Here is a 26383-nt window from a genome sequence, read left to right on the forward strand (position 1 = left end):
TTCTCTTGGAGACTACCTACTTACTGCAGGAGTGTGCAAGGAGGACTGAGACCTCTGGAGTGAAGGCTTACAGCTTATTCACCATTAAAAAAAAGTACACCCTACCTTCTGTCTTGGAATTGATATCAAATACTGATTCCAAGACAGAAGAATAGAAAGGGCTAGGTATTTGGGGTTAAATAACTTACCCAGGATCACATATCTTGGAAGTGTCTGAGGTCACATTTGAACCCAGGACTTCCTATCTCTAGGTGTGGTTCTCTATCTACTGAGCCACCTAGCTGCTCATTCACCAATGTTTATTTGTAATCCAACTCTCACCTGTGGCTCCAAGGCATTGTAGCATGCACAGTGGCTGTACCCTATTAAACCCATCTTAGCAGATGGGCTAAAAGGAGGTTGAGGGTAACCAAAAGGCCTCAAACCCATCAATGAGTTAGGGAGATGTCTACTCCAAATATGTGAAGACTTTCCTGGATGGAACAAATAGATAACAATTTGTTCCAATGACCATGAAGGTGGCTGAAGCAGGCACTGTGGAGTGCCAAGAGCTTGGTCAGGTGTCAATAAGAGCCAAGGTCATCCACTGCATCCCAGCTTTTACCATTCATCCTGACTTTTGTCTTGCCACTGGACTTGGGTGACTGGAAAAGAGAACGAGGCTGATGACTTTATGCAACTCTTTTTCACTGAACTTTTTTTTTTTCACTTCATGAACAAGTCAAGACATTACTCTGTGATATCATTGGCCCTCTTCCAAAACAGAGGAAAAATAACAACTGCCTACACAAGAGCAGTCAAGCAATTGCTTGTCTTTAAACCTTTGCCTGAATTCTACATTCTATAATCTCATAAATACTTGTGGAAAGAGCCACACCTTCTTTCTTGTTCTTTCTATCTCTGTCTCGGACTCTGTCTCTGTCTGTCTTTCTTCCAAATGACCAAATAATTTTTTTTTCAAAACTATTTCAGATTTTGGGATTTGGTTTCATGACTAACAAATGTCTGGTCTAAAAGTGCCTATGTGGATCCCCAAGAAATTTATTGACCAACTTATACCTTCTGTCCTAGACTTAATAATAAATATTGATTCTAAGGCAGAAGAGTGGGAAGGACTAGGCAATTGGGATTAAATGACTGGTCCAGGGTCACATTAGTAGAAAATCTCTGAGGCCAGATTTGAACTCAGATGTCCCATTTCTTAATGCACTGAGCCACTTAGCTGCCTTGACTTATCAGTATTTTTAAAAGGCTTATTAATTCTAAGACAGTAGGTAAGGGTTAAATTTTTTTTAAAGGTTATTTATAGAAGATGGAAGCAAGAACAGGTAACTGAAGAGGAATATATATGCAATCCAGTGCTCAAGCTCATTTGTATAAGACTCTCCTCTTTGGTGGATTTGGGAAGTGGAGTTGCCCAAAGTTTGGGAGAGGAGCCATCTGACTTTAAAGAGAACGTATATGATTCCAGGCTTTCTTTAGGTAAAAATCCCTGTTGGGAAAGAAAGACACCAAGAAGGATTCAATATATAGAAGAACTGGCACCCTAAACATATCCTGCCTTTGAGATGAATGTTTTACTTGTATGAAGATCATGTTTTCTTTTTTCTTTTTCTTCTTCTATAATGTCCTTTATTTCTATATATTTTTATTCTTGATAAGTTATTTCCCCTTTTGTGTCTTTGGTAAGAATTGCTGCAGTACGTTCCCAGTTTTTCTTTTCTGCTACTTATTTCTGCTATGCAGGCCATAAATTTTGTTTTCACAATTCTATTTCTCTTTTAAACCATTTGGGAACATCCTGTTTTCATTCCATGGTCTCTTGGGAATCCTTAGGGTCCTTTCTCTTATTTCCTTTATTTTGAAAATATTCATAAATTTCTGGGCTCTTTTAGCTGACTTAGAGGTCATATTCTCTTCTATTACTAATATTGTCCCTTGTTGGTTTACCTACTTATGCTGAAATCTTTGAGTTTAACTGAGTTTTTTTCCTTCAAAGATGTTTTTTCCTTATATTCCCTCATTGCTCACTTTTGAACTTCCCCAGTTGATTACAATTTCCCTGGAGTCTGGACTTCAAAACCATCTCATCTTCCTCCCACACAGGTCAATTCAAATTTTGCTGACTTCAGTCTCTGCTCCATGTAATTTCTTGAGAGATAGTGTTATATAACTGGCCCTACCTGAAATCTGGATTCTTTGCTTCAGACTGACCTGGTAGGTTCACATGTACTCTGGCATCCTGCCCTTGATTCCCCTGATCCTCAGTCTTCTGTCTTAGTAATATGTCTTACAGTCACAGCCAGCAACCTCCTGCCTTTTAGCTTTACACAGCACTATGAGGAAGGGAATGGGACAGAGTTGAAGTTTTTTGCACTCTTGTTTGTCAGCTTATGTACTTCTATCAGAGCACAGTGAACAGTTTGAGGAATGTTGAGTGATAGGATTTAGGGATTAGCCTTCTTTGATGTTAGTTCATTGGAAATGTATATCTATTCTTAGTGTGCTAAACCATGGAGACAGCTGAAATTGCTTCATCTTTTGTGCATAATTCCTATTTTGAAGAGGTTTTGAGAGGTTGGAGAATCAAAGAAAATGTCTAGTTCTCTGTCTTGTTAGTCAAGTGACCCAAAGATTCCTCAATAGACCTGTAAAAAAGAGAGTGGACCTGCCCTTGCTTCTCATTTCCTTTGACTCCTCAAACAGTGTCATATAATTCTGGGACTTCTTGTGAATGGTGGCCCTTCTCTACCTTGGCAGTTCTTGTATCAACTATTACCATGAGAGAGATAAAGTTGGGGCTTAGTGAGGTAAACTTGAGCCTGGGACTTTGTCTCTTCTGTGTTGTACTTCTTCCCAGAATAGAGAAAATTGAATATCAACTTCAAAATATCTGTGTCAAGACTTGTAGTTCAAGTACTTGGTAAACAATTGTTATTTAGTTGATTGATTGATTTGAGATATCTAGAGGTCTAGGTTCATTTGGTGGATGAAACTGGTGACAGGGCCCTAGCCTAGATCACCAGTAGACGTGGACTTTGAAGGGACAGTTCAGAACAGTGAAATGTAACAATGTTTATTCAGCAAGTTCTGAAAACTTCTTCATGCTCTGATGAATTTAGTTACTAAAACCTGTTTTATTTTTCTGTCATTGCATGCTTGTATTTCTTTTGTTAATGGAAATAAAAATTTATCTCATACCTGATTTAAATTGTACAATAAGTATATTTCTACTTCTCACTTTGGGGAGTCTCTAGACATAAGGCCAGACACAAGATTTAAGTAAATCTTCCCCAGGGGGATACTGGGATTGGTAGGCAATGTTGAATGTTGCTGCTGACCTTGCTTAGATTCCAGAGCTTTGAACAGCCTGAAGGCAATTGAAATCAGTTTGAAAAAAGAAACTGGCTGAAATTGCTTTATCTGACTGGACAGTCACTACCACTCCCCAATCTCTCCTGCCTCTGCTAATTTTGTGAAATAACTCTTCCCTATTGCTGCCCCTCTCAAATCTCCCTAGCCTTCACTATGGACTTTTAGTTGTAATGGAAAACAACTTTTGTAATAGCTTCTTAAGGCAATGCTCTCCATGAGACTCCTTCCTTGTTGAAATTATATTAAAACTTAGTCCTTCCTGCACCTTGTGGGCATCCCTGCACCCCAATGCGTGTGGTGCCCTCAGATTATAATCTCTTTGTTTTTATTTTTAAAAACCTTACTATTGCTATTTTGGTCATTTGATTTTTTTTTCCAAAAAAACCCCAAACTACATTTTTTTAGTGTCATCAAACTTTGACATCTAACAATCAATAGCATGAGTACCAAAACATATCTACGTTAAAACTCTTTTTTGGAATGCTTTATACTTTCCACGGAACAAAAACTAAAATAAACTATTATTCAATTAGTCACAAATACAGTCTTGGTGTTTTTGTTTTGGTTGTTTTTTGTACATACACAATACATATGGATGAGTTCATTAATCTGTTGTAACATAAAGCTTTCTTGTCACTTTTTTGACTTTCCTCTTTTGCTAAGCTTTTTTTCCTAAGAGTAATTAAAATCTTCTGCCATTGTTGTAACAACTATGACTACCACTGGAACCACCACAGCCATCTTGGTTACATAATTTGGCAAATATTGGCCCCTACATAAGAGCTCTTATCTCCAAAGTTTCCTGCCTTCATGAGACCAGAGTTTGAAGACTGATTATTATAGTTGCCTAAAGTTATTTTAGCTTCCATCACTTCCAGAGTTGCTTCCATCATAGCCATCCCTACTTCCATCACATCCCCTACCACCATGACTGCTGCTAAAACCACCACAACCACTGAAGTTCCTCCCATGACCCAAGTTATCACTTTCACCAAAGCCACTTCAATAGCTACCACCACAATTTTCAGAACAATTTTAACCTCTTTGACTAGAAGGAACACTGTCCACTTCTTGTTTTGACAAGGCTATCCTTACTTAATAGTTGTGGCCATTCATAGTACAGTATTTTTGAATGATAATCTTATCCACAGAATCATGGTCATCAAAAATAAAAAAGCAACTTTTTTTTTTGTCACTACTTCAGTCAGTCACAATTTCAATCACTTCAGTTTTCCATATGATTCAAAGTAGTCTTTTAAGTGATGCTCCTCAGTGTCTTCCTTAATGCCACCCACAAAGATCTTTTTTCACAGTTATGTGGGTACCTGGCTTTTGAGAGTCCTCTCTTTGGTTTAACAACTCTGCCATCAACCTTGTGAGGTCTTACATTCATGGCTACATCTACCACTGTGGCATAGGAAATAAAATTTAAGTCTTGGAATGTGTGATATTTGGAGCCCTCATGGCCATGAAATCTGTAAGCATTCCCCTTTTTCCAAAATGGCTCTTTAAACTCTTGTCCTTCATCTAGAAGCTCAGGCCTTCAATGAAAATCTTCCACAGCTACTGGGGTTCCTTGGAAGACTCTGACTTTGACATGACACAAGTAGACACTTCAGAGATTCTTTTCCAGCAGCACTGAGGCAGAAAAGGTAATTCTCTTTCATTCAAATTGACAGTAAAAAGCTAAAAGTGAGAGAAAAGGAGTTTGCTTTTCTTTTAAGTGGACAGGCTATTCACAGTATCAGTCAATAAGAAATAATTAAGCATCAGAGAATACAAATAGGAGCAGAAAGATAGTGCCTGTTCTCAAAGGCTTACATTCTAGTGGAGGAAGGCAACACATATCAGGGAGCTGAATGTGGAGGGAGGGGTTGAGAAGGTACCCAGCTCTGGGGCAGGGTAGAGAAAAGCCTAAGGAAAATGAGAGCAGTGCAGCCTGGAAAGGGATGAAGACCTCCTCATCCTTGTCCTTCTTATTTGGAGGAGGCTCCTCTGAAATGAACCCAGTTACTTCATAACTACTTCCATCTTCATAGAGAGAGAAGAGGTATTGCCTCAGCCCTTTAGGGGTGGCAGCTGTTTTAAATGTAAGAATACTCTGATAAAGAGAATATTCATTTCCTTGCTTAGTGTATAGGCTCTCAGGGACTTCATCCAAAACTCATTTCTTTTTCTTTTTCTTTTTTTTTTGCCCCCAAGAGTGACAGTAACTCAGTGTAAGGGACTGCCTAACTAAAAAGAGGTCAGGCAAATTTTCTTGTTGTTCACTCGTTTAGTCAGCAACTTTGGTGAATTGGCCACTGTGTACTGTTTTAGACTGCATGAGTAGATGCCAAAAAATTGAAGGTAGGCTACCATGAAGGATTTCTAGGAGCTACGAAACCATTTCTGCTTTCTACATCTTGCTAAACTAGTGCAGCATGGAACTTCCCCCCACCCACTCACACACAAAAAAGTATATAAGGTTCAGATTACTATATAGATCATTGCAGATGCTGAATTATTCTCTAAGGTAGCCATACTCTTAGTGTTCCTGAGAAAAACAGTAACAAGAACAGTAATAACCCCTCTATAGCCCAATTCATTGGTCATATATTGGAGGTGAGCTAGGGCACAATGGCTAAAGAAGAGAATGCTAGATGGGTGGTATATATAACCAAGATCCTGAGACTGCTATAAATCTGGTAGAGATCCTGAAACAACAGCCAACTGATTTCTGGTGATACTACTGATTGGGTCAACACCTTGGTCAGTAGGATGCAGTTGCTTCTATGAATCTAACAAATAGATGGGGCAGGACAGGGTTGCATTCTGGCCCTGTTTGAAACCATTGTGACAATTAGCTTTGCACAGAGGACATTGGAGTGGTGGCACTTCTTTGTGGCATGGCACCATTGGAAGGCAAGATACATCAGAGCAAAAACAAAACAAAAATAACTAATGCTATACTTGCTGGGAATACTTTGGTACAGGTGCTACTATTAAGTGGGAAACCCCAAGTATATCCAAATTGCAGTGAAGATTTAATGCTTTTTTAAGGCTACAGTACTACATTATAATAAAACTGGAATCAGATTTTACCAGTTATAGGAAAGGATTTTATGTTGCCTTTTGTCAATGACATTCTTAACTTTAATTATACAATAACAGATTGCAGGTTAATGTAGGGCAATCATAAAAAAATAATTGCACTGACAAACTTGAAAGAGATAAAACAAAAATGAAAACTGAAGAGTTAATTAAATATGAAGAAGAGAAAAGCTGAAGAAAATCCTTGTAAATCACTGAAAATTCTCTGAGGAAATTATTGATAGATAAGAAGAAAGTTACCATGTATCTAAAAATATTTTTAGTGGTACATTTTGTGGTAGCAAAGAATTAGAAACAAAGTAGGTTGTCTCAAATAGGAGAATGGTTAAATAAATTGTGGTACATGAGTGAATGGAGCATTATTCTGTGGTGAGAAATGATGAATGTAGATAAGTATGAAAAGATCTATATCATGATGTAGAATGAAGAAAGCAAAGCCAAGAAAACAATATATACAATCACTACAACAAGGTAAATGGAAAGAGCTACCACATACACACAAGATAACTGTTGCAAAATTAAAAAAGAATAAGCTTAGCTCAAAAGAAGTAAGATGAGAAGATATTTTACTCTATTCAAAGGTGAGAGACCCACAAATTGTATACATTGCATATATTTTCAGATGTTTTCAATGTTTTGTTTAGTAATCCTGATTTTTTTCCTCTTCTTTCTCTCTCTGTCTCTGTTTTTAAAATAAATGGTATGGATCTTTGGGAGGGGGTAGAGATACTTCAGAAAATATATATACATATTATGTATTTTAATGTAGTATCACTTTAAAATATATATAAAAGACCAATAAAACTCATTAAAAAAAGAATACAATTGCAAATCTACACTTGACACAATATCCAGAGATGTTACTTAATGATGAAATGGAAGGCAAAAATAAATGCCTCAAATTCTTTTGAAAAGGAGATAGCATACTTAAAGTGGCATTTTAAAGGCTCTTTTAAAAAGATTTTATTTTATTTTTTAAAGTTCATCTATTTATTTATTTTGGAATATTTTCCCATGGTTACATGATTCATGTTCTTTCCCTCCCCTCCTCCTACTGAAAGAACAATAACTGACTCCTAACAGTGAAACTCAAGGGTGCCACACACAATTAGGTCCATACTCACAAATCCACAAGTGTTAGGATATACAAGGTAAACTGGGAACCTAGACAAGGGATCTGGGAAATGGGTAAAACACACTAGTTGGTAAATTTTGGTTAAAACAGTTACTGGTCACCACTCAAGGTTATCTCTCTGTGGGTCCTTTCTTGGGGCTGAGGAAGACACAGAAAGTAAGTAAGCAGTTTAATAATAAGTTTTAAGGGTGGGAAGTAAGGGAAAGGTCACTCTAAAATCTACTTGTCTGGGGATAAGTTCAAGGGGCTGAAGGTTGGACAAACACTACACTGACTCTAGCTTCAGGTTTCCAGGACCAGCCTGTTAGTTCAGAAGGGGATTGAATGTCTCACTGCAGGGTCCTCTTCAGTTCCAGAGATTATCACAACAAATAAGTCTACAAAGAGGTAAAGTCAGGGAGCTGGTATGTCCGCCAACCAGAACTAGATTCTCTGCTCAACCTGATCTTTCTCACAGGGTAGATGGTTTTGGCAGGAGACAATTAGTTTTCTGGGCTCTTCACTTCGAGCAGCTAAGTAAGCACCTAACTACCATCAGCTTCATCTAGAGAGTTTCTCAGAAAAATCTCTTTCTCCTTCACTGTTCCATGCTTGGAACCTTCAACACTTTCCTTAACAGCTATGCCAGCTAACTTATGTCTTTTGCTTAACTTTTCCTAATTCCCTCATAACATTACCCCTCTCCCATAGCCAACGGGCAATTTCCCTGGGTTTTACATCTATCCTTGATCAAGACCTATTTCCATATTATTAATATTTGCACTAGGGTGATCGTTTAGAGTCTACGTCCCCAATCATATCCCCATCAAACCATGTGATCAAGCAGTTGTTTTTCTTCTATGTTTCTGTTCCTACAGTTCTTTCTCTGGATGTGGATAGTGTTCTTTCTCATAAGACCTTCAGAATTGTCCTGGGTCATTGCATTGCTGCTAGTACAGAAGTCCATTACATTCGATTATGCTGCAGTATAAAGCCATTTCTGTTTTTCTGCTTTGTAACCAATACTTGCTATCATTATTATTGTTATTATTATTATTGTTATTATCAATAATCTCATTCTTCTGGTCTTTTTCTTTCCTTTTCTTTTTTTAAATTCTTCTGTCTTAGAAACAATATTAGGGATTGGTTCCAAGGCAGAAGAGCAATAAGGACTAGACAATTTGGGTTAAGTGACTTGCCTGGGGTCACACAACTAGGAAGTATCTGAGGTCATATTTGAACCCAGGACCTCTCTTCTCCAGGCCTCTTTTTTATCTACTAAGCCACCTAGCTGCCCCCTTCTGGTCTTTTTCTGTGGAGTTCAGATAAAACTCTCTTGGGACAAATTACTATCTTGTTATTATTCTTTTCTATTTAATGTTCTGTGGACTATTGCCCAGGTAAATAAAATAACTGCTTGTTATATTAAGTATTAGGATGTTCATTCCTTCTCAGTAGACTCACTAAAAGTATCATGTCAAGTTGCAAGACGATAATAAGAATGACAAGAATGATATTTACCTCATTTGGTTTCCACATGATTTTGATTTCTCCTGCTAGGTCTAGAAATTTGAAAGCCTTTCATTCCACACACCTTTGAAGTCACTAGTATTTGGTATGGTGATGTGTTTAAAGTGTTGTTTGTAAGTTTTTATGGATCAGTGTCAAGTGGAATTGAACTAACTTTCAGTCTGAGTGACTCCATCTTGCTTTTGAAAGGACTATGATAGTTGATCAAGGATCTGCTAATAAAATATGTATCTGAAGATACATCCTGCACCTTTTATCATTTTCCAATAGATATTTCTTTGCTGCAGCTAATAGTCGGCACCACCTATCATCTGTATCTCATTGGTGCAAATGTTTTGTTATCGTTTAGTTGTTTCAGTCATCTCTGACTCTTTGTGACCTCATTTGGGGTTTTCTTAGCAAAGATATGAGAGTGTTTCGCTATGTCTTTCTCCAGTTCATTTGACATATGAGGAAACCGAGGCAAACAGGATTAAGTGACTTGCCCAGGAGGATTACTCAGTTAATAAGTGTCCAAGGCCAGATTTGAGCTCAGGAAGATGAGTCTTCCTGACTGTAGACCCAGCACTCTATCCACTGCACCACCTAGCTGCCAAATGTTTTATTAGTTACAGCTAATTACCCCTCCCATATAGTATTTCTATCATTTAAAAGCAATTGTTTCTTAACAGAGTTTAATTTTCTCTATTCTCATGTATACTGTACCTTGGAGAAAAAATATTGCACAGATCACTATATTCTTCATTCAAGTCTTCTCTCGACTCTCAAGTTGTAGTGTCAACATTCACTACAGAGTAAGCATTTCCTTTTTTGTTGTTGTTGCATTTCTATAAAAGAAGAACTCCCATAGGGATGTACTCAGAGATTTCTCTATGTATATCCCTTGTATTATAAATTTAAAAAACCTAAATCTGTTGACATGCCACTAGGTCTCAGAGCTTGTCTCTGCAATAGACATCTGGTTTATACTGCCAATTCCAAGAAGGAGAATGTTTCTGGGCAGTGGACAATCAGGTATATCTTCTTTTTTTGTGTGATATCCCCAAGCTTCTGTGTCTCTAATTACGTTGATAAGACTTCCTAGGGGCCTATTTCTCTTAACAAAGTTTTTTGGATATCCATCTACTCATCCATATGAGCTCTCTACATTTTCGGATTAATACAGAGATTATCTCTGGACCATTTCTGCTATCCATATGGGCTATTTGTGTCCAAGATGTGGTAGAGTCTTTGGAGCTCTTATTGATCTAACCAAACACAGTTGGATGCACCATACATTGACCCTGACATTTTGGTCCTTAAGACAACAGCCAACCATAAGATGGAATTCGCCAGGATCCAAGAGACTTCCTTTTAGCCCCATTCTAGGATCATTTCAAGATTCTGACCAGCCTTTGGGCTCTACTGAGGAAAGAAGAGTTTCTTGGTCAAATGGGCCATTTTGAGTAAGGTGCACTAAGTACAAAGCATCCTCTTTTTACCCCTTGGCCCAAGTGCTGTTTGTTGAATAAAGATTAATTTAGTTTATTCCAAGCAGGTCTTGAGAAGCTTTTGGCTAACACTTTCAATATCCCTGTGGAGAATATGGATGTTGACAGCCTTGAGATAAATTCAACAATAGTCTGATCTCTCAGTAGAGTAGGTCTTGCTTTATTTTCATAGAACTAAAAAGATAAACAGCCCCAAATACCTGGGCCATCAAGGGATAGGCTTCCTCTCCTGTACCGATACAACAAAGGATCCCCAGAGATTCATTATTTCAAGGTACTAAACTTTGCTCTAGTCCCTTGACTGTTACTTCCTCCAACTTTGTTCTAAAAAGTTTCCTTTGTTCCAGCAAAGAAGCACAGTTACTTTTGATTAAAGTTTAACCAACTTAGTTCTGTCAATTGGGAGTACCTGAATTCTCTTGAAGCACCTGCTACATGCAGATGCCCCCCAAGAGCAGCCCATCAGATCTCTTCAGGGAGCCCAGGACCCAGGAATAGGCAATTGTTCTAAAGTAATAAAGAGCCTTTGTTATCCCTCCTCCTCCATAGTTCAAAAACAAAATGATAGAATTGGGATATGTTTACTTTTTGTGTTTCACACAATTTCAAAGGTCAGCAAAGCATCAAGCAACTTTTGTACTTTAGGAAAAAAAGGGGGGGGAAATGGAGAAAGAATAGAACACAGATCACTGTATTCTTCATTAAAGTCTTCTCTCAAGTCTCAAGACTGCTTATAATATAACTGAATTCTAAGGGAAAGTATTTTAAAGGTATTCTCCTGGGTAGATACTTATTAACATTTCTTCTTGATTTAGAATTATGAAAGAGATGATCATTTATAAGCTGAATAACTCCTGAATATTTTTATTTAATATAAAACTTCCTTGGAGTATGAGATATTTTATTCATTGTATCAGCATAATAAACAATTTAAAGCTAAAAAAAAGACCTTAGAAATTACCCAGTCCAACCTCCCTCATTTTACAGGTAAAGAAAACAAAGCCCAGGAAGTCAGGCGGTTGTCCAAGGTCACAGAGATATGCATCGTTCACATTTGAACCCATGCTCTCTGATTCCAAATCTAATAGTCTCTTCACCACTATTTATACATGTATGTGCATGTGTATTCTGATCCCAAATATTAATGCTTTTCTCACCTTTCATTTTTTTGCCCCGATTCTGATAAATGCCCAGGGAACATTGCAGAGCTTCTTTGATAAGATCCATAAACATCTAAAAGAACTTAATTATCAACACAGGAGGAAAAAGTAGATAAAAGAATACTTATTGTTCTGATTATGGTATTCGGTTAGAAGGACAACCTGTGGAACTTGTTCATACAGTCATATGTACACATATAAATACACACACTTACTTATCTTGGACAGAAATTGCAAACAGGCAGTGAATTGGGTCTCGTTTTGGAAATGAAAAAGGGAGTAGGAAGTTGCCTTTAGGAAGTTGTACATATCTTTTAATGACCTCAATTTGTCCCTAAAATAAAGGCCAACCTTTATAAAATTTTTTTCATTGATATCTTTTTTAAATATTATTTTCATTTTCCATTAAATTTGTTCTTCTATGCTTTTCTTCCCAGATAGATATTCTTTTTAATGAAGAACTAAGAAGGGGCAGCTAAGTGGCTCAGTGGAAGGAAAGCCAGACCTAGATATACAAGAGGTCCTGGAGTCAAATTTGGCTTCAGACACTTCCTAGCTGTGTGACCCTGGGCAAGTCATTCAACACTAATTGCCTACCCCTTTCTGCTCTTCTGCCTTAGAACCAATATTAAATATTGGTTCTAAGAAAGAAGGAAAGGGTTTAAAAAAAAAAGAATAAAGGAAAAAAGAATAAAAGTTCAGCAAAACTAACCAAGATTGCAAAAATAAATTTGACATTATATATAACATTTCAAACCTATGACTCCCTATCTCTGCAAATCCCCAGATAAAAACTAAATTAGAAATACTAAAAATCAAAGGAGAAATAATAAAATCAAAAGTAAAAGAACTATTGAATTAATAAATAAGACTAGAAGCAGGTATTTTGAAAAAGCAAACAAAATTGACAAAGTACTGGTCAATTTAATTAAAAAAAGGAAAGAAGAAATAGATTAACAGGAGAAGAAATAGAATACTTAAATAATCCCATATCAGAAAAAGAAATTGAACAAGCCATCAAAGAACTCCCTAAGAAAAAATCCCCAGGACCAGATGGATTCACAAGTGAATTCTATCAAACCTTCAAAGAACAACTAATTCCAATACCATACAAACTATATGACATAATAAGCAAAGGAGTTCTACCAAATTCCTTTTATGATACAAACATGGTACTGATCCCAAAGCCAGGTAGATCAAAAACAGAGAAAGAAAACTACAGACCAATCTCCTTAATGAACATAGATGCAAAAATCTTAAACAGAATACTAGCAAAAAAATTCCAGGGGGCAGCTGGGTAGCTCAGTGGATTGAGAGCCAGGCCTAGAGACGGGAGGTCCTAGGTTCAAATCTGGCCTCAGACACTTCCCAGCTGTGTGACCCTGGGCAAGTCACTTGACCCCCATTGCCTACCCTTACCACTCTTCCACCTATCAGTCAATACACAGAAGTTAAGGGTTTAAAATACAAAAAAAAAAAAAAAAAAAGATTCCAGCAGGTGATCACAAGGGTTATTCATTATGATCAGGTAGAATTTATACCAGGAATGCAAGGATGGTTCAACATCAGGAAAAGAATTCAGTTTTTTAAAATTGCTAATGTTCTTTCCATTTACATTGTTGTAGTCATTAGGTATGTAATTTTCCTGTTTTTTTTTTTTTGCTTACTTCATTTTGAATCAGTTCATATAAATCTTCCTTTTACTTCTCTGTATTTATTGTTTTTTACAGCTTTTTAATTAATTCATTTATTATATATTTATATATGTTTATTTATATATTTATAATATATGATTATCCATTTATATTAATTTTTTACAGCATAGTTGTAGGCTACTATCCTGTACCACAATTTGTTTGATCATTCCATAATCAATGAAATCCACCTTTTTAATTCCAATATTTTATCAATGGAGTGTTTCAGTGTTCAAGGAGGATTAGTGAGAGCTTGCTGAGCCATTTTTAGAGTTGCTCATCAACCTTTGATATCTACCTGACAAACAACTCTCACCTGTGGTTCCAAGATGCTGTAGCAAGCACAGTGGCCACCCCTTGGAAAACCATCTTGGCAGATGGGTTAAGTCATGTTGAGGGTAACCAGTGGATCACAAACCCATCAGCAAGTGAGGGAGGTGTCTACCCCAAGTCTGTAAAGATTTCCCTTGGTGGAATAGGTGGATGAAAACAATTTGTTCTGACAGCCATGAAGGTAGCTGAAGCAGGTGCTGTAGAGCTTGGTCAGACATTGAAGATGCTAAGGTCCAGACCATCACCAGTCATCTTGAATTTTTCTTAAACCTTTACCTTTTGTCTTAGAATCGATATTAAGGATTGGTATCAAGGCAGAAGAGTGGTAAGAGCTAAGCAATTGGGATTAAATTATTTACCTAAGGTCACATAGCTAGGAAGTGTCTTAACCTAGATTTGAAACCAGGACCCCCTATCTTTAGGTTTGGCTGTCTATCCACTGGGCAATCTAACTGCCCTGCCATCCTGACTTTTCTTGCCACTGGACTTGGATGACTAGAAGAGAGAGTGAGATTGACAACTTTGTGTAACTCTGCTTTACTTAAATCCAATTTAAGTACAAGCCAAGACATCACTTCATGGCAACAGTCAGCAACCTTTTTGGCTGTGAGAGCCATAAACCCCTGTGGAAGGAGGAGGAAGGAGGCAGAAGGCACTGGAATATGGGGCAGGGGCTGAAGGGCCCCCTGGGGCACATCCTGGGGCTCTGCCCGGACTGGCCGGTGGGGAGGTGGAGCCAGATATGGCTGGAAAGCCATACGTTGCCGACCCCTGCTTCATGGTGTCATCAGTCCTCTTTGAAAACAAAACAAAACAACCTTCTGTCAATATTGCTATATGGCTGCAAATCATAGAATGCTACAATCTCTTAAGAACTGAAAATAAGTTCCACTCACAGGGAAATTTAGAGGTAGAGTGTGGGTATGAGTAGGGTATAGCATATTACAAACAAGGAATTATGAATGAATTAAAAAACATTCATGAATATACTATATTCTATGTATATACTATATTTATTAATATTCTAAACACTGTGCTAACATCTGTAACATGTAATGGGTATCATATAAGAAGTAAATGTATGTTCACATGGTGGAGGCAAGAACTAAATGATACTCTATTTAGTTTTGTTGGGATACTCCTTTGGTACTTTTTGTTGCTGGGTGGGGATAAGTACAGAGACTGCACCCATGAATTCATCAGTATAGTAAATCTCAGACAAATAAACTACCTTTACCGATGAGGCCAACACCTTCTCTTTCTCTTAAAATCCTAGAGAGTTGGTGATGTCAAGAGCAACACAGGAAAACTCTTCACACATTGGGTAGATATATGCTGAAATGATGAGTAAACATGGGTAAGTGTCTTTTAGGATGGACAATCCCAACTTTGGTCTGCATCACTAGAGGGAATCATCATATTGATAAGATCACAGATCCACCTGAGTATTTTGATAAAAGCATTTTTTGTATCTTTCAAGGGAATGAATATGGCTGAGCAACTGGGAGTGGGAAGATGGGTAACTAAGGCTATGCCAATGGTGTGAACCAGTGAGAATATGGTCACAAATCTGTATTTGATCTCCATTGAAGTTCCTAATAGGAGAAAAACCTTTACAAATTCAATTGGTCCTAAGTATTATGGCCTAATTTTTGAAAGTATTTCCTAAGGTTAATGAAAGAACATTGAGGAGCAGAGTTTTTTAACCCAGGACTCTGTAGAGAATGAAAGCCTGATATTACATCACTTTCTACCTCTGACCTTTATCTTTAATGGGTCCAGAATCCAATGGGTTTCTTCTAATAAATTTTCAATATTTTTTTCTGCACTGAGCAAGTAATGGATAGCTTCTTTTTTGTTTATTTTAAATATGTTTTCCTTTTTTATGATCACTATTAGACAAACATGAACATTCCCCTATACAAAGAACAACAAATGAGGACTTCAAATGAAACCATGAATCTCCAGTACTCAGAATTTTGTTTCTTTTTTTTGACTCCCCCCCTTCTTTTTGGGGGGAGTATATTTTAAACTTTATAACATAGTAGATATAACACTGCCCTGTGTGTCTTTGTACCCCTTTAAACTTCCTCTGCTTTCTTTATAGTTTTAAACAATTTCATAACACCCATTTCTCACCTTTTTTTTGTGCTGAGCGCCACCTACCCTCTATCTTTACTTCTCTCTTTGCTTACTGACTCTTCCAACTTGCACCCTCACTCAAGACAGATTGGCCTTCCCCAGAGGACCTGGCTGCTACAATTTCTCTTAGGATTCTAGGAGTTAACCTTTTTTTGGGGAGCTCAATGGGGTACACTACTACTATTTTGGTTCTTAAGCCCAACCCTAATACTAACAAATCAACTAGTTAAGTCAACTCTTAATAAAGAGATTTATTCACAAGAAAAAACAAGAATATGGATTACATCGCATTCTACCCATAAACTTCAGGATCAGAAAGAGTAAGCAAAATCTTAAAGTACCATGGCATGTGGCATACATGTAGGGAGCACATAAGCAACTTGGAAACAAGGCACTGAAGGCTAGTTTTTGTCTTGGGTAAGTATATTTTTTCCCTATGAGCTGCTTCCCCCATGTTTTTTTTTAATGTTTTGTTTTGTATATAACTCTTACCTTCCAACTAAGAATCAATACTAAGTATTGGTTCCAAAGCAGAACAGTGTTAAGGGCTAGGCAATGGGAGTTAAATGACTGGCCAAGGGTCATACAGCTGAGTCAAATTTGAACCCAGGACCTCCCATCTTTGGGTCTGTCTCTAAATCCACTGAGCCACCTAGTTGCCCCCTTTCTCAATGTTTTTTTTTTTTTTTTTTTTAATTTTAAAGCAGATCTTACATTTATCTGTGTCTTTGCCCCTTTTAGTTGGAAAAATTGCCTAAGTCTGCAAAGGGCACACCTTTAACATTTCCTTTAAAAAACAAAAATAAAAATTTAGTATTGCTACCATTAACTTTCCTACCCTCCAGATTCACAATTGACTTTGACTCAAAATGTTTGTCCCATTCTGTTGCTCTCTGCCAAGAAGTGGGAAATCCATCTTCTGGGATTGATCATAGATGTTAAGTTTTTCACAATTGTTTTCCAGATCAATCTTGTAGTCCTAGAATTCTTTTGACCTCTTAGGAAAGGTAAAGCTGCCCGCAGATCTTATGACCATGGATCAAAGAGAGGAGGCTTAATTCAAAACAAAGGGATTTATTACATTTTAAGGAAGAATGTTATCTTGCTGATAGCAGCTTCAGCTATCTAGGGTATAGATTTGGTTTTTGTAACCTTTTGGGCCCCCTCAGTACACAATTAGTAGCATTCTGTGGCAATTTAGGATAAAAAAAGTAAAACATTTATAGGAGAGGACCAGATAGAGAAAAATGGAGTTCAGCTAAAAGAAAAAATGGGAATATTTGGAATTCACTTATATTAAATATATTTATAATTGTAAAGGAAATCCTTTTCAGACAAAACTACAGGATGTCTTATCCAAGGACAGCAAGTAGTTATAACAACAGTGGTTGAGACCATCTACTTTACCATGACCTTGCGTAGGAGTTAAGAACTTTCACTTCCTAATATTAGGTGACCAGTTGGTTAGGGGACTTCTACATTGTTAGTCCATCACAATGTTACAAAATAATTGTGGTTCCTATTTTCTCTCCATATTGTAGTCATATAAATTGTTTAGCTGGTCTTGTTCTCTTCCCATTGCAAAAATTCACACAAATCTTCCCATGTTACTCTGAATCTATCCCTTTTGTCACTTCCTGTAGTAAAATAATATTTTGGTGCATTCATATATTGTCATTCATTAAGTCACTCAACAACTGGTGGATACCCACTTTGTTTCTAGTCCTTTTATGATTTGCTACCCTAAAAAAATGCTATTATAAATATTTTTTGTATGTAAAGGTCCTTTTTTCCCCCTGGGAACTCTGGCTAATAAATCTAGATGTGTTATCACTGGATCATGCATAGTTTAATGATTTTTTTGGATGTAGTTAATAAAGATGGCTTACTTTATCATCTTGTTGTAAGCTCCATGTTTCCTTGTAGGGTAATTTGATATTCCAAATCTTCCTAAATCTGCATTAAGATAAAGAGTTTTCTTAAACTACCTGATAATAGAACATAAAAAAGATGATCCAAGGAAGTCCCTAATTAAATAGAAAATTGCCTAAAGAATTTGATGACATAATAGATTATGACATTCCATGTGGCCTGTAAAAAGCAATCTGGCCCTACTCTACTTGTACTTTTTTCCACCCCCAACCAAAGATGTGCTGGTAAATGTTAAAAAATTAAATCTCTTGTGGGGGGTGGGAGGGGGAAGCTGGATAGCTCAGTGTATTGAGAGGCAGGCCTAGAGATGGGAGGTCCTAGGTTCAAGTCTGACCTCAGACACTTCCCAGCTGTGTGACCTTGGGCAAGTCACTTGACCCCCATTCCATAGCCCTTACCACTCTTCTGCCTTGGAGCCAATATACAGTATTGACTCCAAGAAGGAAGGTAAGGGTTTAAAAAAAGTAAAAAAAAAAATTAATCTCTGGGGAAAAAAAACTCCCAAACCATAGGTAGGACATAGCTTTAGGTCCACTTTATTAATATTTTTTCCATCAGTTAACCTTAGACAAGCAAAAAACCCAATAAATTAAGCCCTGATGGTAGCCTTTGCTAATTTCCAATGTATAAATGCTTGCTTTGAAAACTGAATGATCTCTCTTACTCCTGGCTCCAGCATTCTCTTGCTCTCTTCTTTCTACAACTTCAAAGAGGCTCAAGATAAAAGGTAGAATGAATCCCCAGGCACCGAGACTGACCAGCCAGGTGAGTCATGTAGTGAGAGGAAAGAATAACCAATGGACAATCTGTTGTTCAGTTGTTTTCGTCTTATCTGACTTTGTGACCACTTTGGGGGTTTTATTGGTAAAGACATTGGAATGGTTTGGCATTTGATTTTCCAGCTCATTTTATAGATGAGGAAACTGAGGCCAACAGAGTTAAGTGACTTGCTCAAGATCATAAAGCTAGTTTCTGAGGTTGGATTTGAACTCAGATCTCCCTGACTCCCAGTCCAACACTCTATCCATTGCACCATCTAGCTGCCCTGTGGACAGTCTGTGCTCTCCATTATTATTCATGTAATATCAACATATCTATTGGAAGATCCCTAACATATTGGGTAGACACCCTATGGAAGATTTAGGGGAGCCCAAAGGTAAGAATCATTCAGAATGAGAAGCATATTCTTTATGATTTGCACCCTTGAAAGGAGTCTCCATGCCAATGAGATCATAGAGCTATTGAATTATTGAATTAAGAAGCTAGAATTGATTATTTTTAGACAAGTGTAACATGTTGGTCAATATCATTATTTTTTTCTATCCATGTTTATTAATTATACTAGCCTATAGTTTGCTTTTGGGGGGCTTAATTTTTGTCAAGTTTGGTGGACAGAACCATATTTCTCTCTTTTTTTTATTGAATTAAATTAAATTAAAAAAATTTTAAACCCTTACCTTCCATCTTGGAATCAATACTCTGTATTGGTTCCAAGGCAGAAGAGTGGAGAGGGCTAGACAATGGAAGTTAAGTGACTTGCCCAGGGTCACACAGTTGGAAATTTCTGAGGCCAGATTTGAACCTAGGTCCTCCCATCTCTAGGCCTGGCTCTCAATCCACTGAGCTACCGAGCTGCCCCCCAGAACCATATTTCTCTTGAAGAAATAAGTATTTAGAATGCTGCCTCTCTATTGTTGAAAACAGCGTGCATAATAATAGTCTTAGACAATTTTCTTTACTAAAATATTTTGTGTTTGTTATCAGTCTCTTCTCTTTAGATTTTGGTCATTTGATTTTTCTCTCTTTTTTAAAACAAATTCACTAATTTAAAAAATAAGTTTTCTCGTGTTAAATTTTTTACCAATTTAGTTGTTCTTTCTCTCAAGTCCAATCATTTCTCATTTAATTTTTTTAATTTTTTGCTTGTTTTGATTTATTTATTTATGTTTTCTATAATTTTCACAAGAAATATACTTCAATTTTTTAGTTTTCTTTCTTGTTAATAAAAGTTTTCAGAGATGTGTACTCTGCCTACATTTGAAAATTTTTGCTTTGTTGTCTTATTGTATTTATTTTTCAATGCAGGCATTAGAGATAAATGTATTTTAGATTAGACTTTCTTTGAGGATCACATTTAGAACTGGAAGAGATCTTGCCTGTCATCTAGTCCTACCTCAACATTTTACAGGAAACAAAGATTCCAGGAAGTTGTGACTTGCCACAGATCATACAGGTAGATTATGCAGAATAGGATTTTTGCTTAGGTCTTCTTACCTCAAATTCACTGCTCTTTTTATGTAGGTTTATGTCTTTTGATCTTTTTTTCCTTGTTGATTATTATTCTTGTACTATATTCTACAAGTGTACTTAAATTTCTAAATACACATCTTAGAGATCATTTATTTTTATAGCCTAGAATATGGTCATTTTGTGAATATTCCACATATTTGAAAATAAATGCATGTTCTCTATTTTTCAGTCATATCCCCTATAGCTATCAAATCTAGTTTCCTTTATGATCCATTGAAGTCTAAAAGTTGTCCTGTTTATCTTGTAAGAAATATATCCTATTCTATTACTGAATTGATAAAATCTCCTTTTATGATTTTTCCATTTAATCTTTTTTGTAATTCAGTTCATCCAAGGGGTCTGGTTGGCCAACCTTCATTTACTTTTTGGCTCTGCTTCTGGCTTTTTTTTGCTACTATGCCTCAGCTGTAGTCTCATCAGGAACATCTTTCATTCCCCTTCATTCTCCCCTTCCGAGGCCTTCCTCCCCACTTGCTTGCTTTTCAGCTACCTTTGGTGTGTTGTCTTTCTCCATTAGAATGTAAAATATTGAGGTCTGGGACTGTTTTTCCTTTATGACTGTATTTATATACCCAGCTCTCAGCAAGTACCTAGCACATAGTGAATGCTTAATAAGTATTTGTTGTCTTTACTTAACCTTTCTTTTATTAACTTAGTTGGTAGGCCATTACTTGCACAACATTGATGTACTCTCATTGTCAATGATGCCTTTAAATGTGATAAAATTTTATTGTTATTTTTTATCATTTTTTATTTTGAACTGAATAACCATTCCAAAAAAAGTATATTTCCTTTAATAAGCATTCCAAAAAAAGTATATTTCTATACACAAAGTAGAATATAATAGCAGATTTTATGTGAAATCAGAGAACTCTTGTTATATACAGCTTGAGTTTTTAAGTGCATAATAAATTCAGGATATACCTTTTATAAGAAGATTGGAAAAGTAGGAAGAGTTATGAAGTTATGAAAAGCTTTAAAAGCCAAATAAAGAATTTTAGATTTGATTCTAGAGGTTAAGAAGGAGCCACCAGAATTTATTGAGTAGGGGAATGACAGAGACAGACCTGCTGTGATAGGACCAGGGTGCCCCGAATCTGGTCTTCTATAACAGGGATTAGTTTTCCCTAAGATAGCAAAGATGTCCCCAGGATCTAGTCGGTTGCTGCCTTCCTTGACCCAGCTTCCTGCTTATCTGAGGGCATAAAATAGGCTTCCCCATGTGGAACCAGGGTCCATTCAATTTAGTAGATGTCTGAAGATGGTAGGAGTCAACATACCCTTTCCTGCTGACCAGATATAATTCCACATGGAGCTAGGAGGGACTGTATTAATTTTTTTTTAAAACCTTACCTTCTTTCTTAGAATCTGTGTATTGGTTCCAAGGCAGAAGAGTGGTAAGGGCTAGACAGTGGGGGTTAAGTGACTTGCCCAGGGTCACACAACTAGGAAGTGGCCAAGGTCAGATTTGAACCCAGGACCTCCCATCTGTAATAATTTTAAAAAAGAACCATTGTATTTTTCGTTGAATATATTTGCCATATTAGGGCAAAGCAAACCTCCTTTTTTGTTAACTGTCAGCGACTCACAAGTGCCCAGTGTCATCTTAGCATGGAATGTGAAATAACATGATCCTGGTGTCAGGCCTGCCCCTACCACTTTTGCACTTTAGAAAGATTATTTTGGCAGCTGAATGTCAGAGGGATTGGCTCAAAGAGAGAAGAGTTAGGGAGACCAACCAGAAAGCTATCTCAAAAGTCCCCGTGTGGGGTGATAAGGGACTATGTTTGTGAGAGAAGTGAGGACCAGATGTCTAGGATGACGCCATGGGCAGGAGCCAAGGTGACTGGGAGGATGGTGGTGTTCTCAACAGTAACTGGGGAATTTGGAAGAGGGAATCGTTTGGGAGTGCAGTAGAGAAGATAATGAGCTCAGACTTGGACATGTTGACTTTACCATATCTAGAGGGCATCTAGTTTAAGGTGTCCAATAGGTAGGTGGGAATGTGAGCCCAGAGAGCAGGAGACAGGTTGAGATTGGATAAATGGTTCTGAGAATCATCCATATATCTTCTCAGATTTCTCTGAAATGGTCCCTTTTGTGTTTTCTTGCAGCAAAATAATATGCCCTTACCCTTACACTCAGGTACCCTAATTTGTTCAGTCAATTGTTGGGCATTCCTTTTGTTTCCTGTTCTTTGCTATAATACTACTGGACCAAAGTAAAAACAGCTGTTATTCTGTTGTATTAGTCATGTCTGACTCTCTATGACCACCTTTGGTGTTTTCTTGGCAAAGATACTGGAGTAGTTCTCCATTTCCTTCTCCAGCCCATTTTACAGATGAAGAAACTGAGGCAAAGTTAAGTGACTTGCCCAGTGTCACATAGCTAGTGACTGGTCTGAGACCAGATTTGAACTTAGGGAGACAAGTCTTTCTGACTTCAGGTTTGGTGCTCTAGCCACTGTATCACTTAGGTGCTATAAAGACAGTAGCAATTAGGATTTACATTGCACTTTAAAGTTAGCAAGATACAACAGTCTTGGGAGGTGGGTGCTATTATTATTCTCATTTGACAAAAGGAAACTGAGGCAGGCTGAGGTTAAGTGACTTGTGCAGGTCATACAGCTAGTGATTATCTGAGAATGATTTGAACTCCTGTCTTCTTTACTCTGGGTCCAGTGTGCTATCCAGAATACCACCTCATCCTTTGCCTTACCATTTATTCTTTTATTTTTAGTGTGGAAAACGAATGTGGAGGTTTCAACCTTGTGAATTTTGAAAGGTCTGAAGAGTAAACCTCTGGGATTGTGAGGCTATTGAAACCTAAGAGCTGGGGTTCAAGGCCAGGTTTTCCAGCCAGCCCAGCATCAATGCCCAGAGCACAAGGAATGGCTTATGAGAGTGACTTTGCGAGTCCAATGGGAATTGAAATGAGGACTCATCCTTTCATGTTGCCAAATTTAATCTATATCTGGTGGGACTAATTCTATGTAAAACAGTACTGAACTCACTTTCCCCAGAAACCTGGCTGGCAAGAAATGTTTGTACTTTTGCTATTGTTGTTTCTTTTTTCTTTTCTTTTCTTTTTTTTTTTTTTTTTAAATTTAAACCCTTACCTTCCCGTCTTGGAATCAATACTGTATATTGGTTCCAAGGCAGAAGAGTGGTAAGGGTAGGCAATGGGGGTTAAGTGACTTGCCCAGGGAAGTGTCTGAGGCCGGATTTGAACCTAGGACCTCCTGTCTCTAGATCTGGCTCTCAATCCACTTAGCCACCCAGCTGCCCCCATATTGTTGTTTCTTGAAATAAATGTCCCTTTGTAAAAGCTAATTGATGTTAAGTAGTTAAGAAAAAACTGCAGTGCTAGCTACTTTCATACTTTCAGCCAACAGTAAGGAGAATACAATCGGTGAGGACTTAGACTGGTAGTGTTAGATAGGAGACACCCCCAAATCCCCAGGGTATTCCTAAAACTCTGAGGGGGGAATGTAGCAAGCCTTGTCCTGGGAGTGTAAGACCAGAACATACTTTGCTACATACTTATCTACTCAGTTGATAGGAAAGAGTTTCTCCTGGGAGTTCTTAAGATACTATGATAACAAAACCCCAGGCATTTCACATCCCTCTGGTTCTTACTCTGACTCTGGATCTGAAACTTTTCTCTGTGACTAGAACTTTACTTTTTTTTTAAACATTTATTAATATTCATTTTTGACCTGTTTACATGCTTCATACCCCTACTTTCCCCTTCACCCCCCCGCTCTCCCACCACCCATGGCCAACGCACATTTCCACTGGTTGTAACATGTGTTACATGTTACATCAAGACCTATTTCCATATTGTTGTTAGTTGCATTGGTGTGGTCGTTTCGAGTCCACATCCCCAATCATGTCCGCCTCAGCCCATGCATTCAAGCAATTGTTTATCTTCTATGTTTCCTCTCCTGCAGTCCTTCCTCTGAATGTGGGTAGCATCTTTACCATAAATTCCTCATGTCCGCTTCCTTCCTCATGTCAAGCTTTGGCTAGAGAAGGAGAAATGGCGTGGCTACTTTTTTTTAAAACTCTTACTCTACTATTATAGCCATGGGCTAAGTAGGATTAACTGGATGTCTGGGGGAATATATAGAATATGGACCAAGTTTAGCCCAAATGTCTTGCACTGTCAGCTGTCGATAATGGGGAGAAACAGGAAAGCCTCACTTTCCTTCCTTCCTTCCTTCCTTCCTTCCTTCCTTCCTTCCTTCCTTCCTTCCTTCGTTCCTTTCTTTCTTTCTTTCTTTCTTTCTTTCTTTCTTTCTTTCTTTCTTTCTTTCTTTCTTTCTTTCTTTCTCTTCTTTCCTTCCTTTTTTCTTTTTTTCTCAGACAGAAGGGAAGGGTTTTAAAAAATACTTTTTTGATGTCTTTTGTCTCTATCTCACAGTTATTTTCTACTCTTGCCCTTTCAAACAAAGAAAAAAAGCAAAAACATCTGATAAAGAAACTATGTTTAACAATGCATACAATATCCTACTTCCAATAAGACAGGAGTTATCCATTTTTTACCTTCTCTAGGGCTATCAAACACCCCCATACTCAGAATTTAACTTCCTTTTTAGTGATCCTTTCAATTTCATTGTTATAGTCATTGCTTATATTATTCTCTTAGTTTTGCTTATTACATTTTGAACCAATTCATAAAGATCATCTCTGAATTCCTCTTACATGAATCTACCATAGTGTCTTAGTCATTTTCCAGAGGTCACCCATGTTGTTTTCAGTTCCTTGCTACCATAAAGAGTGCTGTTATGAATATTTTGGTACATATTAGACCTTTTTTCCCCACACTTCTTATGTTACATTCTAAGAGGGGAGATTGGTGGGCCAAAGGAGATGGCATGGTCACTTTTTTCATATTATTCCAAACAGATCCAGAATGGTCGGGCTACTTCATACTTACGCTAACAATGAGTATATCAGTGTGCCTATCTTTCCATATTCCCTCCAGAATTGGCCATTCCCATCTTTTCCAACTTTCATGGAGAGAGGTTAAAGCCTGTTGTTTTACTTGGTATTTCTTATAATAGCAGTGAGTTTTAGCAAATTTCCATGTGGTCTTTTATAGTTTATGATTCTCCTTTTGAAAGCTGTTTTTATCCTTTGACCACTTATCTAGTGTGGAATGACTCTTGTGTGTCATATATTTATAGCTAATCCATTTTAGATAAAAGTAACTCTTGGCTGGTTTTGAAATACAGTTTTATTACTACTGGCTCCTACCATATTGGTGCATATTATGATGTCCTCTTGAGAAGCATCATATGCAGTCCTGGACCACCAAAGACACCTCTGAACTCTTCCCAATTCATCATAATAAAGGGAAAGAGACCCAGATGCCTGATGTATTGGTATCTTTATACTCACATGGGTTATTTCACGATAACTGACCATTGTTGTTGTTGTTGTTCAGTTGCGTATGACTCTTTGTGACCCAATTTGGAATTTCCTTGGCAGAGATAATGGAGTGATTTGCCATTTCCTTCTCCAGCTCATGTTACAGATGAAGAAACTGAGACCCAGAGGAGGGAATTGATTACTCAAAAAAAGGTTTTATTGAGATGAGATCTGAACTGGGCTTTGAAGAATAAGTAAGATTTTTAGGCAGTAAGAAAAGAGAGCATATAGTTGCTAACAAATGGATGAATGAATGAAGTATTCCCAGCAGAGGGAAGAGAGCAAGTAAAGCTAGGGCAAGAGGAAACAAAGATTTGAAAGACAATGAATAGACCAATTTAGCTGGAATGGAGAGTTAAGAGGCAGCATAGAATAGTGGAAAGGTCCCTAGATTTGAACTTAGAGGACCTCTGCTACTTATCCTTGTGTGACCCTATCACTGTTCTGTCCTGGACCTCATTTTCTTCATTTGTCAATCAAGTGGCTGGACTAGATGAATTTCCAGCTCTATTTTAGTGGTTGGTCCTACGACACTCTGAAAATCTTGACTTTAACACTTACTCTTGGTGGGATATTAGTTAAGTCACTGAAGTCTCTGGCCTCAGTTCTCTTATCTGTAAAATGATAGAGATGGACTAAATGATCTCAAAGTTTCTTTTAACCTCTAAAGACTTTTTTGATGTAGAAAATAAGGCTTGTCAAGGTTGTGGAGAGCATTTAATGACAGGCTTAACAATCTGGAATTTATGCTATAGGTTATGATTAGCTGTTGTAG

At 37.4% G+C, this 26383-nt stretch overlaps 1 pseudogene; it reads right to left on the reverse strand.

The window, feature by feature from the left end:
- Nucleotides 1-4057: 4057 nt before the first annotated feature.
- LOC123236033 lies at nt 4058-4974 on the reverse strand (annotated as a pseudogene).
- Between the last annotated feature and the right edge of the window lie 21409 nt (nt 4975-26383).

Source organism: Gracilinanus agilis, chromosome 2 (genome assembly GCF_016433145.1).
Source record: "Gracilinanus agilis isolate LMUSP501 chromosome 2, AgileGrace, whole genome shotgun sequence".
NCBI lineage: Eukaryota > Metazoa > Chordata > Mammalia > Didelphimorphia > Didelphidae > Gracilinanus > Gracilinanus agilis.